The sequence below is a fragment of the Vicugna pacos genome, chromosome 29 (genome assembly GCF_048564905.1).
Source record: "Vicugna pacos chromosome 29, VicPac4, whole genome shotgun sequence".
In the NCBI taxonomy this organism is placed as follows: Eukaryota; Metazoa; Chordata; class Mammalia; order Artiodactyla; family Camelidae; genus Vicugna; species Vicugna pacos.
In genome coordinates, this window is record NC_133015.1 from 16,145,217 (window position 1) to 16,164,640 (window position 19,424).

The 19,424-nt window shown below is 38.2% G+C and overlaps 1 long non-coding RNA gene across 4 annotated transcripts in view; it reads left to right on the forward strand.

The window, feature by feature from the left end:
- Nucleotides 1–19,424, forward strand: part of LOC116285985 (uncharacterized) — a 33,983-nt gene extending 14,559 nt beyond the window's left edge. Inside the window, exons 3-8 of one of the 4 annotated variants that reach the window (XR_012065453.1) lie at nucleotides 9,639–9,782; nucleotides 10,388–10,494; nucleotides 10,987–11,159; nucleotides 12,552–12,691; nucleotides 16,772–16,994; nucleotides 18,664–19,424. This is a non-coding gene — a long non-coding RNA (uncharacterized lncRNA). Of the gene's footprint in view, nucleotides 1–9,610; nucleotides 9,783–10,387; nucleotides 10,495–10,986; nucleotides 11,160–12,551; nucleotides 12,692–16,771; nucleotides 17,001–18,663 lie in introns of those variants that run through there. The other 3 variants (XR_012065455.1, XR_012065452.1, XR_012065454.1) reach the window with 3 other exon arrangements.

Below are 19,424 nucleotides of genomic sequence, written 5' to 3' on the forward strand. Positions count from 1 at the left end.
CAGGGTCAAGGAGGACTGTAAAACATACGAAGGAAACTTAGTATGATTTATTTATGAGCCTATAAAGTGACCCTCCCACTCTCTTTATTACTCATACCACATAAAACATTTATTATTTGTTTTTATTTCCTCCCATAGAGAAGAAATAACCAGAGATACCAGCTCTAAGGGTAACATGACCAAGATATGCCGATTTCTTTCTTTCAGTTTTTCAATCTTAGTCATAGGTTCCATTTGATTTTATAAGAACATTTAAGTATTGTGATGATAAATAATTTCTATATTTTGAACCACTATTCCATCTTAAATGTTTTTATTAAAGGTCAACAGTTCATTTGTTTTTTAAAACTGAACTTCTAAAAATTAAGTTAAATTAACCTAATAATAATGAAGAGGAAGATGCTATTATATTCAGAAGTTTTTGTTTTATTGTTATTACTGTTTTGAAGCAGGAAATATACACTGTATATTTAGATAACAGTAAAAAAAAAAGAATTAACTATCAGACTCTCCAATATCTGGACTCCAGACTACTTTTAAAAACTCCTTTTCCTATTTCTCCAATTAAAGCAAATTGCTCTGCTTTCTCCAGAACTCTCACCTCGGTGCTTTTACTCAAATAACTGCCCCTAGTTAAATACCCTTCCCCTCCTCCCTCACTTCAAATCTGCACATCTTTGAAGCCCAGCTCTGACGGCACCTCTTCTGGCCACCCAGCAGTTTCTCCCTGTCCTGGATCTGCATCCAGGGGTCATATTCAGTGGTGCATGTTGGTGCAGCATACCAGCCGGCATGCATTCTGATTGGTTAGCTATGCTTTTTTGTCCATTGGAAATTGTACCACATCAATTGTAACTTTTAACATTTTACCCTCTGCTACCCATTATTAATTCAGCAAATACTCATTGAGCCTCTATTCTAGACTCTGGAGATAAATGGTGCATTAAAATCAACTCAGTTTTTACTCTCATGGAGCTAGCAAGCTTTCATTCATAGATTTGACCACAATTTGATTCTAATAATATGTCTTAAATAATTATAGTTATACACGTATAGATCTTATGTCTGTAACTACATGTCAAACACATACAGAACAATCTCAATTTTTGTATCTGACATAATGCCCAGAATAGAGTTTATAAAACACAGAGATAAAGAAAGCTGGAAGAATCTTTGGAAATACATTTAAAAAAAAAGTTGAATTACAGAATAGGTAATTGACAGGGAGAAGACTGAAATGTCTAAAGCCTAAAATCACATGGTGAGATATTCTGAGTAAGTATTTACTGCGTTGGTGAACTTGAAGAAATCTCGTTCAATATCTCAGAGTCTTTGCCAAATTAACTCCCTCATTTGCTGATTTACATTTTTCACATCTTAGTGGTTTATGTGGTAACAAATTTCAGGGACATATCTTCAATGATTCTCCCTATTTTTACAGATGGGAAAATGAGTCAGAAGACAATTTGATGAGCTGATTAGCTCAAGAGCAGATCAGTGGAATATCCCCACTAAACTCACTGGTAAAAGACGGATCAATTTTCCCCAAAGATCAGGAATAAGACCAGGATGTTTGCTCTCCCCATTGTTACTCAACATTGTGCTGTAAGTGCTATAAGGGGAGAAAAAGAAATAAAAGGCATATCTATTGGAAAAGATGAAATAAAATTATTTCTATTTAAAGATTACAAGATTATCTACATAGAAAATCCCAAGGAACTTACAGATAAACTTACAAAACTAGTAAGCGCATTCAGTAACATCACAATACAAGATGAACAGACAAAAATTAATCACATTTCTGTATCCTAAAAATAAACATGCAGAAACTGGAATCAAAAGCATAATGCTTCCATAATATAATCACTCCAAAGCACATAAAATACATAGGTATATAATTAAGAAAACATGTGTAGGATTTGTATGCTGAAAATTACAAAATCCTGATAAAATAAATAAAAGAAGACCTAAATAAATAGAGAGACATGCCACATTCATGTTCTGTTCATGAATTGGAAGACTAAATGTAGTATAGATGTCCATTTTCCCCAGATTGTCCTATAGATTAAATGTAATTCCTATTAAAATCCCAGAAGGGTATTTCGTAGATATGGAGAAGTTATTCTAAAATTTATATGGCAATTCATAGACTCTACCAGAGCTCAGACAATCTTGAAAAAGAAGAATGAAATGATTAAAATAACTGTCACCAATAAAAAGCCTTGCTTTATAGTTACAGTATTCAAGACAATGTGCTTTGTAGGAGGAACAGACAATACTTGAATTATTTCACTGAGAAGAAAATGATTACTACCAGCAACAATGTGAGTTATTTCATGTTTGAATAGACTTCATATATTTTTATATCTGATAGGGTAAGAAGCATAACAATTTGAAAAATCTTTGAAATACTTTAGTAAATTTTATATGGTAGCTAAAAGATTAAATTAACGTGCCCTGCCTTTATTGGAAAATTTCTGTAGAATTATAGCTGAGGGGTGGAGTCATGAGCTAGAAATTGTAGTTCAAACCATCAGAACCAAATTTCTTTCTATCCAATTGAAGTCAGTGCAATTATATTTTTATTTATTGACACCTAGCTCCTTCCAACGGCATCTGAAGCTGGCAAAAGTAACATCTTTACCTTATAAGAGGCATCCATTTGACAATCTCTTGAACTGAATAAATTTAAGAGTAATAAATTTAGAAATAAAATATAGTCCAGGTTTGAGTTCAGAAAATTAAAAGTAGCTTTCCTTGGCAGGAATGCTACGTCCTCATGAATGCAAAAAGTTTTAAATCTGATAAAAGATTCAGTGGTACCATCACCACAAAATGGAACCACAGGTTTTGAATCTCAATCTTTCTTCTATAGATGTCAAAGTATATCTGTTCATCTCAGTCACACTTTCATCAAGTGATTACACTTCTTGCAGAGAGAAGCCCAAATTCACATTCAATAGTCATTAACATGCGGTGTGGATCTATGCCACTATTTTTTTTTTACAAAAACAAGCTGACCGCCCCAGGAAAGAAGCTCCTTAAAACTAAGAGAATGAGCTGGTCTTCTACTGCAGGGTTTAACAGTGAAGAAGAGAGGGAAGTTCTCTACCAGCATTTCCTCTTTATTTAAGTTGCATATTCCTTTGAGAAGCCAATGAAAGCTAAAGACACTGTCCCCAGGAGAGGGTAACAAGGTAGACATATCCAGCCAAAGGAAACTCTTAATGATTTGAAGGCATTCTTGGAAACTTTGTCCTTCCTCACCCAGTCCTGCTGGCTTCTTGCGGTCACCTGCTGCGCTCACAGCTCTTGGCCTTTCCCCCTTCTATCTTAGGAGCCATTAACACTCCCCTGCCACATTTAGCTTTGCCCTGACCTTTGTCTTTGATCTTTTCCTTAGTTCTATCAGCTCAATATTTGAGCAGCGTCAGTAAACACAAGCTGCATTTAGGGGTGGGGGGCAAACTTTATTGCACATCAAACACGTTAAATTCTCAAAAGTATCACACAGAACGTGTACTATAATTTTCTGTATTTACTAACCAGATAACTAAAACTGGAGAGCTATAGTCACACAGAGAGCTTTGTGTCTGGGTTGGAATCTGGTCTATTTGACTCTCAACCTTCATTCTTAACTTGTGCTTTCTGAGCACATGAGTCCACCCCGTGCTGCTGAGGCGGTTTGTTCTCTAGTCTCCTGGGGAGTGGACTCTTTCTACTTTTTGTTACTTAGGTCTTTCCAGAAACCATAGCCCTGCTACCTGCTGCCGAGTCCCCCTGAAGACGACTGGCCCCCTGCCAGAACCACCTCTTCATTCCCATCTATAGAAACCTAGGGGCTCGTGGACCTCCCTAAAGGCCAGACCTGTATTAACTCCTTGTAAATGAATCAGAACTCATCTTTAGGAGTTTATATAAAGATTAAGTGTTCCCATTTTTCTTAGGTTTACAAATTCAGTCCTTGAATAAAAAAAAATTATAGTTATCTTGGCAAATATTTTCAGACATTACTTTTCAGCAGTTATATCAACACTAGTATTTGTTACATCAAATTATCTTTAAAAAGCTGTCTTATGTGAGTGTTGCTAAAGTATTAACATTCCCATTTCTAAATACCCAGGTTGAAAATTGGGTCCTTATTATTTCTTGTTCCATCCAGTTTCTTCATATTATTCCAGTAAGTTTGTCTTTTAAAAATCTGCTTATTCATTCTATTCATTCTTTTGGCAGGAAAATCTGATCTATTACTTATTAATATCCAAAGTCTAATTTTCAAAAATTCATATGTAGTCCCAGGCTGTATGTTTTTGTTCATGGGCAACTAATGTTAACTGTTCATGCTCAGAGGCTGTGTAGCGCCCCCTACATGGTCTACAGTGGAATTCTTTTGCATTCCCTTGCAGCACCTAGTTTAGGGCTGAACATACAGCAAGGTTTTGGAACTGAATTGAAACGAATGCATGCTTTACCAAATGTCATTTACTTTTCTGGGAATTTTAACAGAAGACGTTATTTTAAGTGATGCCTCATTTTCCAAATGAAATGCATTATAAATCACATGTATAGTACACATGAAAATATTTTTTAAGTAACTGAAGGCAATGGAATCTCAGAGAACCAAGAAGGTTAAATTACACAAGTCAAAGAAACAGTCATTATACGTCACTGGCATTTCCATTTACTCTATTACCTTCTACTAAAGGATGAATAATACACATATAGTTGCTTACAAATAAAACACACAAACAAAAAAGATTATTGAAAAGGAAAAGAAATATAGCACTAAATTAGGGGCTATAAGAAAATTATACCCCAGCTATAAGAAAATTACCAAAAGCCTTAACAATGTGGAGAGTTTTTCTCACACTCACATGGCCGTGATTCTTCTCATTGGATAACAGAATGAATTAGTCTACTGAACATTACAGAGATGCATATTCTACATTTTTTCATGTTTTGAGGCCCTTTTTTACCCATGCTTTACCTGAGGGCCTCTCTACAATATATCACAGGATTTAAAAGGCAGTGACTGAAATGACCTATGATCACAATGAAGTTCTCCCCACTTTCTTGGGGTGCTTCCGCGTGGAGAGTAGCCAGCTCTGCTAGCAATTACTGGATTGTGCTTGCACTGACTATTGTGTTTCCAACATGATTATTTTTTGGAATTGATTTGTATCACCACTATGAAATGCTGGCATAAAACTAAACTTTTTGTTGAGCCTACATTAAACTTTAATGCATAGAACAGAGGGAAGTTGGCACTGTAACTGAAGGCAACAGCAGAAATCCAAATTAGTGAGTTTACACATGCTCCTCCAGTGACTACATGAAATTAAAGTTCCAGAATTGTGTTATTGGTGGGTAGAGTTCTGTTAACTTTAGAAGTCTCTGTTCTATCTTTAAGATTATTCTGTAATAACTTAAATTATAAGTAATCCTATAATTGTAAATATATGGAGTTTGTAAGTCCCCGTGGTTTATTTTTATGACCTTAGAACCAAAAGGACAAAATAAATGAAGGAAAAAAATGGCTAGAGCCTGGTGGAAAACACTTGTAATAAAGGATGGCTAAATGATTTACCTTTGCAAGAACCATTTGTGTCTTCTATTCATTAAATTTCCTCTGAAAGTCACACCTGATATTTTCCCATTTAGTTAGGTTAATATCAAGTCATAATAAAATATTATCCTTCATTACCCATATGGCTAACCCTTTTACTCAAAACTATCAAGATGAGGTAGACAAAATTCATTTCATTAAAACATTCCCACGTGGGAGGAAAGCCATTTTTTCACAAAGATGGGAATTGAGAAAACTTGGCAAAGGAGAGGCAATCTGGAGTTATTCTTGAATATCTGAGATGCAAGATTTAAGATCCAAATGACCAGCCTTACTTTCTGCATTACACAGAAGCCAAAGTTAAGGGAATCGAATACCTTTCATGACAGGTAAAAGCAATACAGCTTGTTAGTTCTAATGAGATGGAGAATAAAAACATCAAAAATAATCATCAAAACAGTAATAATAATTGTAATGGAAGTTAAATTTTACCAAGGGCTTATGGATCCACGCCCTTCATTAAATCCTTCACATGTTTAAATAATTATGGACCTTCTAATGTAAGTAATATGTTTATCATCAGTTTACAGAGATGTTGATACTAAGGTTTAAAGAACACGCTCAAGGGCATACAACTTCTAAGTGGCAAAACTGGGACTTGATCTCAGAACCATCTAACCTTGGAGTGCATGATCATACCCAATACATTAATTCTGCCTTCCCAGTAAGGAAAACGTCAACGATTGATTACTTCATAGCTTTATCTACATTATTCATTGAGCACCTTCTATGTGCCCGTCACTCTGTAGGCATTATGTTTATTTAAGTCTAAAGAAAGTAAAATTCAATTTCAAGAACCTGCTGGTGAACAGAGCAGACTGTAGCTATGCACGTACAATGAGAACTCAAAACACAACAGCAAGAAGTGAAGATTTACAGTAAGAGGGGGCCATACGGAGTCGAACTGCCGTCCCAGCACCAGTTGTGACTTATTTCTGGTTTTCTGACTGGGGAAGACTTCCTGCTCCCTGCACGCAGACCAGAGGAAGCTGGTGGGAGCAGGAGGGACGGCACCAACCATGTTCCAAAGCTCTAACGGGGGCAAGACGTGGTGCCTCCAAGGACTGGTACCAGCCACTTCCAAGTTTACCTTTACACTTCATTATATTTTTTAAAAGGCCAGAGGAATTTCTTCCCCCCGAAAGACTCAAAGTTAATGGACTCACTCCTAGAAGGTTTTTGTAACAATACCAGCTGTTAAAAGAGACTGAAAATTCTACTTTAAAATTTACTGACTGTCTAATATGCGCCAGGGATCTATGCTAGATATGGAGGAAAGACAGGAAAATGGAAAGAAGGAAGCGTAAAGAGAAAGTGAACAAAATACCATAATACCCAAACTAAATGTCTTGATATATGTTAATTATCGTGGACGTTTTGAAAGGAAAACATTAAGACAGAAAAGTTGCCTGAAGATGTTCAGCCAAGAGGCCTCTAAATGTCTGGACATTGGTGAATTTATTAAGGTCCAGGGCTGACCCTACAAGACTGACACGGCCTCCTAGGATTAGTTACTTGATGTTGGCACTGTCGCAGGATTACCAAACTCAGGGGTGCTAGCTTTCCCTAACTAAACTCTCAAGGACTAGAAATCTAAATCAGAATTATAATTTTTATTTATATGAAAAATTTTAATTACCAATAAAATATCTCCATTCCTGATTATCATATTTTGTCCCTGCTAAAACATTGCACTTGAGGCCAAATTGATGGAACGTTGTAACTTCGATGGTGGAGTCTAGGCAGAGGGATTCATTGCTCTGATTTGAGCCTTTGGTGACAGCAAACTCCATCTGATGCATCCTGCACACAAAGCCAGACTTTGCACAAGCTTACCAGGACCGCTCTCCACTCATCTTTGACGAGACACAAAGATAAAAATGCGCTGCTTGTTTCCATTCAAAGTTGGCTAACCAGCCTCTGACTGAAACATGCTCTCTAAACTATGATAATATTATTCACAAGGTGCAGTCAAGCTCTGGTTCAGTCGTCTTCGACCTCATCAGACGTGGTGCTACCGTTTTAAAACAAATATTTGTCATATTTGTCCTGTTTCTTTTTTTGTACATCTATTTTTATTGAAGTAGAGTCAGTTTACAATGCTGTGTCAATTTCTGGTGTACAGCACAATGCTTCAGTCATAGAGGAACATACGTATATTCGTTTTCATATTCTTTTTCACTGTAAGTTACTACAAGATATTAATATAGTTCCCTGTCATATTTCTTTTATGATCATGAAATGTGTAGAAAATAAAGCCAAACTTTACCCATACTTCTAAATAAATACGTGTTTTAATATATAGTATATTAGTAGAAGATTTGAGGTATGGTAAAGCCAACAGATCAGGAGACAACTGCAACTGAAAAGATGTTTGTTGCAGTTCCCCAGAGGAGGGGCATACAGTACCAGGGAAGTCTACAGAGCAGAGCATCAGGGCTGGTCAGGAGGCAGAGGGATGGGGGGCAGTGGGGTGCAGAGGTGGGAACTGCAGGCAAGAGCCTTTTACCATGGTTTCCATGGGAAGGATTCAGTGAGGCAGGGTAAGCAGGCTTAGGATTGGCCCGTCTGAACAATTTCAGCAGACTCTGGAGCATAGGGGCTGTCCTGACCCCGGGGTGATTAAGGCAAGTGGATAGTGGCCTAAAAAATGAGAGCCTGATAAAGGAGGTGGTTGGGGTGTAGGTTCTGGGTTGGCTGGTTTGTACTGAAAATCATGTCCACAGGCAAATTGTTTACTGTCTCTAGGGACTGGCTCACCCACCCAGGGAGGGGCAGTCCTATCAGGATCAGCAAGACAGCAGATGTCAAAACATCAGGATACAGAAAATAAAGGCGTGGTTAACACAATATGCTGCTCTCAATCTACTGAAGGCATTTAATTCACAGTATATATTTTCAATACTCTAGCATGACTCCACTGGAAGATATAATGAAGTAATCATATCTTTTCAGAAACAGGTAGAATAACTATGAAAACGACACTTCAAAGAGCAGACTGGAGACAGTGGCTTTTTCTTTTTTTTTTTCTCTTTCAGTGACTAAAAAATCCTGATTGTCATCGCAACACAGGGATTGCCTTCTCCAGATGGGGAACAACTTGGGGGAAAAAACTCCCCTCTTAATTGACATAGTAATGACAGTTCTTAAAAATTCAGTACATATTTAATAATAAATTATTCAAAAACATTTTCAGTCTATATGTAAAACTGACTTGGGTTCTAGGCTCCGATAATTATAAAGAGATTTTCATCCATGTTTATGCCAATAGGGACACTGGGAAGTAATGTCCAACATAAGAAAACCGGGTGGGGAGTTTCCCTCACATGGCATTGTCTAGTATGCCCGGCATCTGCACGCTAAATACCGGCGGTGCAGTCAGTTCTGCTGTAATGTGACATATACACTCCTTAGAAAGACACTTGACAAGCAAAATTTTGCAATTAAAAACCACAGGGCTTATGATATGGAGAAATGGGGCTGGAGGCACAATACTCAAAAATTGTATCAGCAACATGTTAAAAAAAAGATAGAAATGTAATAAAAATGGTAGCACAATTTTATATATATATATATATGTATTTTTTAATCGAGTTGTAGTCAGTTTACAATGCTGTGTCAATTTCTGGTGAACAGCACAATTTTTCTATATATTTTCAATGGTACTAAGTGTATAAATTCTAGGTAAATACAGCACTTTGCCTTGCAAAAGACCTGGAGTTAGCTTGGGGAGGTGGACATGTGAAAGGCTGCAGCTTGAACCTTATTATGAGGAACTGGAAGGAGGGTTTTCTGGACTGTAAGACCGGATGCAGACAGGTCTGACTCATGATCCTTTCTGAGACCTTTCTCGGCCTTTAATCACAGTGCACGTTTTTGCATTTTAAATTCAGGTCCTTCAGGGCATGTGTTTATAACAGACTCCAATTTCACCAAAGCTGACATGTTAATCTAATGTATAACCTTCTTCTTCAATTAACTTAGGTATTACTTGCTGGAAATTCTTTCCTAGCTTTCTCATCTGCATTGGGAGGCTCACCTGGCAACTGAAGACCTTGGACATTGTAGTGATGCTGGAAACCACTAAACCTGACACGACTGGCACCAACAGGATAGTTGACAACTTCCACTGGGATCCTTAAGTGCTTTCTTTCTTGTAAGTACTACTTGGTAGTCTGAACCAGGATGCTTAAACAGATTTGTGAATTTGAATGAGTGTTCTGTTTTGTTACAAATATATGTCCATGTATATATACATATATATGTACTTATATATACATGCATATTCACAGATGCAAAAGAACAACAAAACATAACTTTGTAGGCTAATAACATACCTGGTAAACTGAAGAAGCCAGTAGATGCCTGGAGTGTGTCTGTGTGTGTGTGTTTATTTTTTGTGTTCTCGTGCATCTGGGTTCATCCGGGTGCAGTTGTTTTCATTACTTTTGTTTTCCCACGGATGCAATTTTGCAAAAAGCGAACATGAGAGTCACCTTATGCTAAACTTGTTCCCTAATATATTGGTTTCCTTGGAATAATTTGTAGTTTTAAAACAAGCATTACAGCAGAAGTGACTGTATGTTCAATCACTATTGTAACAAAATACATCCTACAAATGTTTTTAGATGTCTCCCTGAGGATGAGAACCACTGTTGCAGTTCTTCATGATACTGGAAATGTGATCTCCAAAGTGTCTTTGGCGTGTTGATCTCAGTCATTAGTTTAACTCTCAAACATTCATTTATCTTGTTTTCTGAGCTGCCTACATATACTAGGTTACACTGGAGCAGAGAAAAGGGAAAACAACTCAATTGTGAAAGACCAGAGAAACTCAAATAATGAAGATGAGAAGGGTCATGAAGAAAGTAAGTGTTCTCTAGGCAGCCTGAGCAAAGGCTCAAAAGAATGATTTATTGAACAGAGAGAAGCAATAGTTGAGTTTGTTGGAATAGAGGGAGAGGCAGAGAAGGACTTGGAAATTTTTTGTCACACTGAGTTTGGACTTCATTCTTGGGTGGCAGCCAATCTGTAAAAGATTTGCAAGTAGAAGGTTAAGACGCTCAATGCACATTAAGAAAGATTAGTTGCAGGAACAGACTGAAGGCCATTCCTGCCAGGCTGGCAAGACAATGTCTCCCAATCTGTGAACGTCAAGGGAATCACAAAAAGGCAAAGTGTAAACCTCAGTGAAGGCAAGGAGATGTTTATGAAAACATTATGGGAAAACGTATTGCTACCCTTTGCTAATTAACTGCTATATTCCAGGCAGTGTCTTGTGCCCTCAGCATTTCTTAAAAGTCCTCATAATGTCCACATGCGTTTGACCTCATTTGATTACATTTTAATCTGTTTGACAGGTGATGAGACTGAGGCAGTCCAGTGGAAAAATTTTTCCCCAAATTATCCAGTTAGAAAGTGGCAGATCAAGGACTGGGCTTCGTGATCTGTGACATCACTCTCTACCCACCAGCCTGTCTCCCTAACCATTACTCTGTGCCGTCTTTGTTTGGTACATTGGCTATTCTAAAAGGTTTGTTCTAGAAAGAGGAGGGTTACATAAATGGAAACACAGAAAGCTGCAAATAAGAAAAGGGTTTTTCTGGGGTCTTAGGAATTGCAGTTTAGGACGAATATTTGAGCAGCAACTCAAATGGGCCTCCAGGGAAGTGAAAATGGTGGAGGTTATAAAGACAACAAAGACATTCCAGAGAAGTTGAAACTTATTTACTTAATTAAATGTATTCCCATTTTAGCCAGTCCTGACCACACATAAAATTCCTTTCTAAAGATCCCTTTTTCCACAAACATTTTACAACTTTCTATGCCCATTTTATTTGTCCCTTTTCTTTCCCATTTAGAAATAACTAGTTTTAGGATAAAAACACTTTCTTTTTCCTTAACAAACTGTACCTTCCATTCCTTATACCTTTTAAAAAAATTATCCTTGCATATGAAGATGTTTTCCTTATTAATTTTAGTAGTTTTAATTACATATGTTAATTAGAATTCTTAACCCTCAGAAACCTTAATTTTTAGTGAAAACTAAGAAATAAGCAACTGTGAACTTCGTTATACCAGCTTTTTTTTAATCAATGTGGTGCAAAACTTAGACTTGTTTAAAAATGTCTCAGTATTTTATCTTACTCGGAAATAATCTAGACATTCAATGATTTCCCATTATTTAACTTAACTAGGAGAAACTCTAAAGTTTCAAGTTACTAAAAAGATCTGGGGAACCTATTTTTAAGTAGACATACCATAAAACATCATTATTTTTAAAAGTTCAGCTAAAAATTCTTATCCCATTTACATTTAATTACTTATGAAAACGCCAACTCACCGAATTATTTTTCTTGCTGGAAAACTCTGTAGTAATCCTAGGTACCATAAAAGTATTATACTTAATGTTCATTCTAAAGATGTCTGTATTACTTAAACCAACGAACTTAAACTAACTTTCATTTACCAAATATTAATCCTTGATCATGTGAACTTGAAAAATACTTGGGTTAGTTTCTATTTCTGAGAATTTTATACAGGTGCTTATTTGTTTAAGTCAATTAAATAGAACTCTTTTACAAATTAATTTTGGCAACACTATCCGAAGGCAGAAAAACACCACGTCTATAACATGCATATATAGACAAGCATACACACACACACATACAGATAGACACAGAAATACCATAGTCTTCATTTTAAAACTTTGACCATGAATCAGGTACAATACAAAACTCACTAGTTTTAAAAAAAACTATTGGAATAAATGACTCAGAGTCTAAAGTCTTTTATTACTCGTGGAGAAGGCTTTTAAGATGCTTATTTGCCCTTGACAAGCAATTTTAAGGAGGCTGTTTGGGAAGGACAGTCCTTTTAGCAGTTTGTGTTTAAAAAAGGTCTCTTTTCCTCTTTTATTTTTCAGTCTTAGGAATTGAAGATGGGCTAGTTAAGAGCTCCCGAAGAGGTTACATGTCTTTTAAAATAAATAGGGAGATGCAGGGATCAATGAGAAGGAACCTGAACTGTCTCTCAAGCTGCACTCCCAACATTCTGCAAAGATCGGTAAGCTGTAACGTAAATGACATCATGGGTGGATCCATCTGTCCAACTACATCTCACACCTGGTTTTCAAACGGGCTGTCATCACAGCGGGAGGCAGTATGGCGAGTCTTTTGCGAGGCTCAATCACAGCATTATAAGAGGAAATTTGAGAGGTGGACAGAGATGGGGAGAAAGTAGAGCAGGTGCAGCACCAGCAAAGTAGAAAACAGAGACAGAGGAACATCAGGGGAACATTTAGTAGTTTCTTTCAGTTTAGTCAGTCTCTGAGACAATTCAGAATTAGCTTTAGATAATTCGGAGTTAGTATCCTGGAGGGATGCAATTTGGGAATCGCTAACTCAGCTTGAGGTCTCAAAATGCCAGTTGAAATACGCTTCCCATTTAGACCACTTTGTCTTACATCCTTTTTTTTAATTGACTGCCCAGACAGACTAACTTAGGAATTTCAAAGGAGCCCCAAGCCAGCCAGTTTAATTGTAAGTTATCCCCGGCAATCATGGTCCAGTGAGAGAAATACCTGCAGGCTGAGGGACCACAGTTCTTGTGCATAAAACCAGCAAGAGTACCAGAAGGCGGCTGCTCTGCAGCTTCACCCTTAAAACAAACTCCCCATTATTCCAGGGGTAATTACTCACCAAGACCCAACACGAAACGAAGTCCCACGAACAGAAGCCTGCAGCTGAGGGCACCCAAATAAACTAGAACCTCTGTCAAGGTGGGAGGCTTGGGTACAGGAAGACTCGCCACGGTGATCTGGGACCACCGAGGAGACAATGGAGCACAGTGGACTCTGGTCATTTCCTTCCTCGAAACCATGGCGATGCCGGGGGAGGGGGCCGGACAAGTCCCACTTCTGATACCAGGAGACGCAGAAGGCTGCTGTGGGGCTGCACCCTGCAGGCCAACAAGCCCGGTACCTGCCTGGCCTCGAGACTGAAGAAAGGGACCAGCATCGGTGACAGAGATACCAATGGTGTAAGGGACAGAGGAATCTGCCATGTCTGAAGCAAAGTCCTGGAGCGACACCCCATCGTGTGCAGCAGACAGTGGGCAGGACTTGGTGGCAGTCTTCGCTACTTGGGGGAGGAGGAAGCTACCAGTTACGGGGGAATTGACATCAGGTGGGCTCACTGGTTACCAGGGAAACCAGCAGAGGGGCATGCCCCTCGCCGCCCCTTTGGTAAGCTATCCTGGTGTAGATGTTCTGATCTAAAGGTTAGAACAATCACTAGGCAGGTTCTGGGGGCTAGTATGTGGGATGGGCAGGCATGTGAGCGGGTGTAGGTGCAGCAGGCACTGGTCGAGCAGGGCATATCCAGACAGCAAGAGAACAGCCATCTTGGGTGGCCTGACCGTACAGCTGCAAATAAGAAGAGTTTATTTGGGGTTTTAGGAATTGCAATTCAGGAAGCACAGATTTGAGTAGCAACTCAAATGTGCTCCAAGGGAAGTAAAAATGGCAGAGGTTTATAAAGACAACAGAGACATTCCAGAGAAGTTACACAGGTTGTTTTGCAGAACTGCAGTTGGCGCTGGAAGGCATTCAGTTACTTGTTGGCAGCTGATTGGTTGTTAAGATGCAGCTTCCAGAGAGTGAAGAAAATGAGCTCCAGGTGGCCTGATTGGTTGGCCAAGTCAGAAGTTTATGTTGCATCCAGGTGTGGATGTGTCTTAAGTTCTACTTCCTTCATGACCTCTGGCTCCACTTTAGATCCCTTTGGTATAAGTGACTCTGTTTTTTTTGTTCAGGGTCCACAGGATCTCCCTATGTCCTGAACTTCCCCAGCAAATTCCCAGTTTATGCTGATTCAACATGACTATTAACAGCATACTTTATCATGCTCAAAGGTGTCCCAGTTTGGTGGGAAAAAGTCAAATGGAGATAAGCTCATGGAAGGTTCTTGCATCATTCAGAAACTGGTACAAGTATTCACTTAAGTGTAGTAAGGATGCATTTTGACATTTTGAAATGTATATTCAACTACCAAAAGCACAAAAAATTAAAACCAGAACTTAATAGAGGAGAAAAGATGCAACAATAAAAAATATTTAATTAATCCAAAAGAAGTTATGAAAGGAGAAATAACATCAAACAAAGAACAGATGGGACAAGTAGAAAGCAAATAGCAAGAAAATAGAATTAAACCAACCGTATCAGTAATTAATTTAAATGGAAATAGATTAAACACTCAAAAGACAAAAATTACTATACTTGGTTAGGAAAAAAAACCCAACAAGATCCACTTCCATACTTTACATACACACTTTAAAGACTCAGATGGGTTTAAAGTAAACATCATAGTATTGACACAAGAATGAGTGAGAAAGAGAACTTGAGGAAAAGGTAATGTTCTGGAAAGACAGCTCTGAGGAATGAAAGAAAGAGTTTACTAGAAAAAAAAATAGAAGATTTCCACTTAACCTTGAAGGTCAGTTTGAACCTGCTGCTCACAAATTTCCAGAACTAAAGTCTCTGATAATAAGCCCATGCTGGGGCTCAGGGCAGGCTGCATGAAAATATGCCTCAATGGTGTACTGATTATTTTGAATTAAAGTTATATAACAAAGAGCCAATGTAAGAAGGACACTTTGACCTTCCTCTGTGTCCCTGAAAGCAGGAAATAAATCTCCCCTATAAAGGGACCTTCCCTGCATCAGGAGGTAGACAGACATCCTTATCACCAGACAGGGAATTCAGGGGCCAGAAGCCTATAGAAACAAACCTTATTACTTCTTTCTTAATTTACTATCCAAGCCCAAACCTTGCTTAAATTTCTTACTAACTAACTATGCAAACCTAAGTTTCTTTCTGCTGTCAATTCTTGTCAAATTAATTGTTGGTCTAAAAAGTAGAAAAGCCATCTGCTTTGGCCACTTCTTGGGTCCCATTTCTATGAGACCTCCTTACACGTGAAGTAGATTTGTTTCTTTTTCACCTGTTACTCTGTCTTGTATCAATCTTATTATTAGTCCAGCCACAGAACTCAAGAGGGGTGAAGGGGGAAATTCCCCCTTCCCTGACACCCAACACAAAAATACCAGTAAATAACAAGTTAAAGATGCAAAGTTAAATTAAGACACAAGGAAAATATTTTGGCTAAAAATATAGGAGTGGAAACTCAGGCTTCTAACTAACATAGATGCCATTCTCTCAGATACTCTGCTGTTCAGACATTTTACAATTAAAATGAGAAACATTTCTGATCACAGCTTCACACAACACAGCTTAACTGTTCTTAATGAAACTGCCTCACAAAAAACACAAAAGAATGAGCAGTTTATTCACCCTACTTTTATAACAGCCACATCACTGAACTTATAAAAAGATTTTGTAGCTGCTTAATAGTAAGAAATGTATGCTTTCATAGAGATAAAAACATTATCTGGGTTTACATTTAGTTTCCCATTATTTGTTGTATAAACAATAAAAGATAATTGGATTATATGTCAGAAAACATTTCAGTCCCAATTGCATTTTAAAACTCTTCAGTTAAAGACATTAAAAATTTCATAGCTTGTAAATATAAGTTGGTAGAATGTACCCACATGTCATATATTAGTTAAATTATCACAGTTACGTGGATTTTTGTGTTGGTTGGAGGGAATAATAATATTCTGTTTTCTAAAAGCTTTCCATTCCCCAATTCAAGTGAGAAATTCTCTTAAATGAGCTTCAGATATGCTTCACATGAAGCAATAACTAAGAGAACATATTACAAAATATCTGCCTGTCACATATTCTATGTGTGACACTGAACACCTTGACCAACAATTAGTTAAACTTGGGCTTAATACCAAAAGTTGACCTAGGCTTCTGGTCATAAAAAATATGAACCACTCCACTCTAAAGCGTTTAAGAATATTGCTTCTTTTGTGTTTGAAAATGACTACTGACAGTCAACAGAAAGTCAAGAGAACAGATAAAGCACCATTTGTATGTAAGACTGTTGTCTGATCTGTGGCATTTGTACTTAGAGACTCTCTTTTTGATTTGTGCCTCTCTACAGAGCTATTTCCATTTGTCCTGTGTCCACTTCTCAGCGCTGAACTAAGTGCACTCATTTCTGATTCTGTTTATAGTTTATCTCTATGAAGTTGTTTTTCGGGACCTCACAGAATGATTTGCCGGCTCCTTCTAAAGGTGGAAGAATAAAGACTCAAACACTCACCCACATTTACAAAGCTACAAAATATAAGGACTGAGATTTGGATTTAGCTCTTTCAACTAACTCTAGTGTTCAGCAGATGAAATTACTGTTATTTATGACAGAGATTCTTTGATAAATCTCAATCTGTATTATAGGTAAGACATCAATTCCTATTGCATGCTGTGCTTTGCTTTGCAAAATGGATAGAAATGCCCTTGAAGTTGTAGGGGAGCAGAATTTGTGTCTCTTGGATGAGGATTAATTTAGGCTGATTATTTTTAAGAAACAGAAGACTCAGGAAGATTGTCATGTTACCTCCTCCTTAACTGCCTGAAAGAATTTAGATAAAGGGCCTGTTCCTGGAATAGAGCTATCACCAGAGACATCTACAGTGAATATGGGCTGGGTGTGGCGGGGCCTAGAGTTCAGAGTCAGCTTTTTCCCACTGTCTCTGCACGGTCCCACAAACATCTGTTTACCAAACATTTGCTTTCCATCCCCATTTCAATTGCCTTCCTCGCCTGTGAAATCCCAATCCACTACAACCAACACTGTCTTTTGTCTTTAGCTGAAGATGGTATTTAAGGTGAGGGCTTCAACCACTTCAGCAAGTTACCCAGTTTTCCTGGGTGTTTCCCATGTGTGTATGTTATTAAATTCTCATTTGATTTTCTCCTGTTAATGCATCTCATGTCAATTTAATTCTTAGACCAGTCAGAAGAACCTAGAAAGATGGAAAATTTTCCTTCCCAACAGTCATATATATCATGATAATGAATTACACAGCATCCTTCTATAGTTAATCTGAATGGACAGTCCCCAATGATCAGCCTTGAACCCTGTAGAAAAATATTTTTTGCTGTCATTATTTTCCATACTGTAATCAAGGATGGAGAATTCGCCCATTTATTATTTCCATGCTGCATGAGGCAGCAGTTTGGCCTTTCTGTATAAACAGATAACTGAGAGATGATGTGATGAATGCTCTAGGTGACCTGTGTACAAAGCAACGACAGAATGCAGATGCAGGAACAGAACAGTACATGAAGATGAACGGGAAGAAAATTCAGGGACGTCTATGGAACAGCTTGGCCTACATGTCCCAAAATAAACAATAAAACTATCCCAGCCACAGACAACGGGGCTGATGTGCAACTGCTGGTCCTCTCTTCACTCTGCTCTGAGGCACCAGAAGTCACAAATAAACAATACCTCACTGTGCTGCTGCTGAAAAAATGTTAAAGTACCCTAAGAAACAGAAATTTTATGTAAAATAATATCTGCAAAATTGTTTAAATGAAAAGAACCTGGGCTCTGTCACCCAAGCAGCCCTCCTTCAAACCACTGTCCTTGGGAAGGAACAAAGGAAGCCACTCTAAGTTGATTTTTAAGCCATAGCTTGCCTGTTGAGGCTTCCCTAGCTAGTTTCTGCTGGAGCAGAACTTGGTGTGACTTGTTCAAGACAGGTGGCTATTTGCTCGTGTCCAAGAGTAATCGCAGTTCAACCCACACCAATGACTACTAATGAAGTCTTGATTTGTGTATTTATTTATTTGTTCTCATTTATCTATTCAGCCAGGAAACATAAAATATCCCATAGTTCAGAAGTTCTAATAAAAACAGACAGAACTAGGGATGGCTACCCAAAGTAAATAAATGAATAGTGATGGATAGAAGGTAGACAGACAGAGCGTTCTCTTGAACCCTGTAGTCCCACTTCGTAAGAGTGGGAATCTAAAATGGCCAAAGCTGCAGTCTTGAATGAGTCTCGGGGGATCTGAAGCACTGTTCTGAGACACAGAAAATATTGTCTTGTCACTTCAGACACAAGGGGAATGAAAACTTTCCAGCGGTTCAGTGCCCACAACATTGTCAACACCACAGTGAACGTCTATCAAGACACCACCTGCCGGCAACATAACCATCCATGGAAGTGCCCGTAGGCCTGCAGGCACCTGCCTCGAGTCTCCCACATCTCTGCCTTTCCTGGGGACAGCCAGTTCCCCAGACTACTTTTATGGAACCTGGAACTTACATTCCACTTCCCTAAGAAGCAGAAAATGTTTTCCATTGATTTTAGTCATACTCCAAGTCCAAAACCAAATGGTGTTCGATAAATTATTATAAACGAAGTGGGGAAATGGTTACAACTAAGTGTGGTAAAAGGTTATGTAGATTAGAAGAAAGTAGGAATGGAGTTCGTGGGCAGAGAAATTTTTGAAGGTTTAATTGGGGCAAAGTCTACAGAAAGAGAATAGAAGTGACTATGCTTCAGTACACAGCCACGGAGAGGTTGGGGGTGGGGTGGGGTGGAAAGGTGGAGATGGCAACAATAAGAAAATTAAACCAAGATCCTGCTCTGCTCACAGCATCAGAAATCGGCAAAGGCTCCATGTGGTGTCTTAAACAGGTCCTGCTGAAATCAGTTAGAAACTGCAGAGCTGAGGGTCTCAGTTGTGGGGATCAGAGCCCGTTACAATAAGGACAGGAAACAGGAATGTAGACAAAGCTGAACAGAAAGCTATTTCTAACCTTCCAGGCACCCCAAATAATATTACAACGAATTACAAAACCAAAAATGTGGT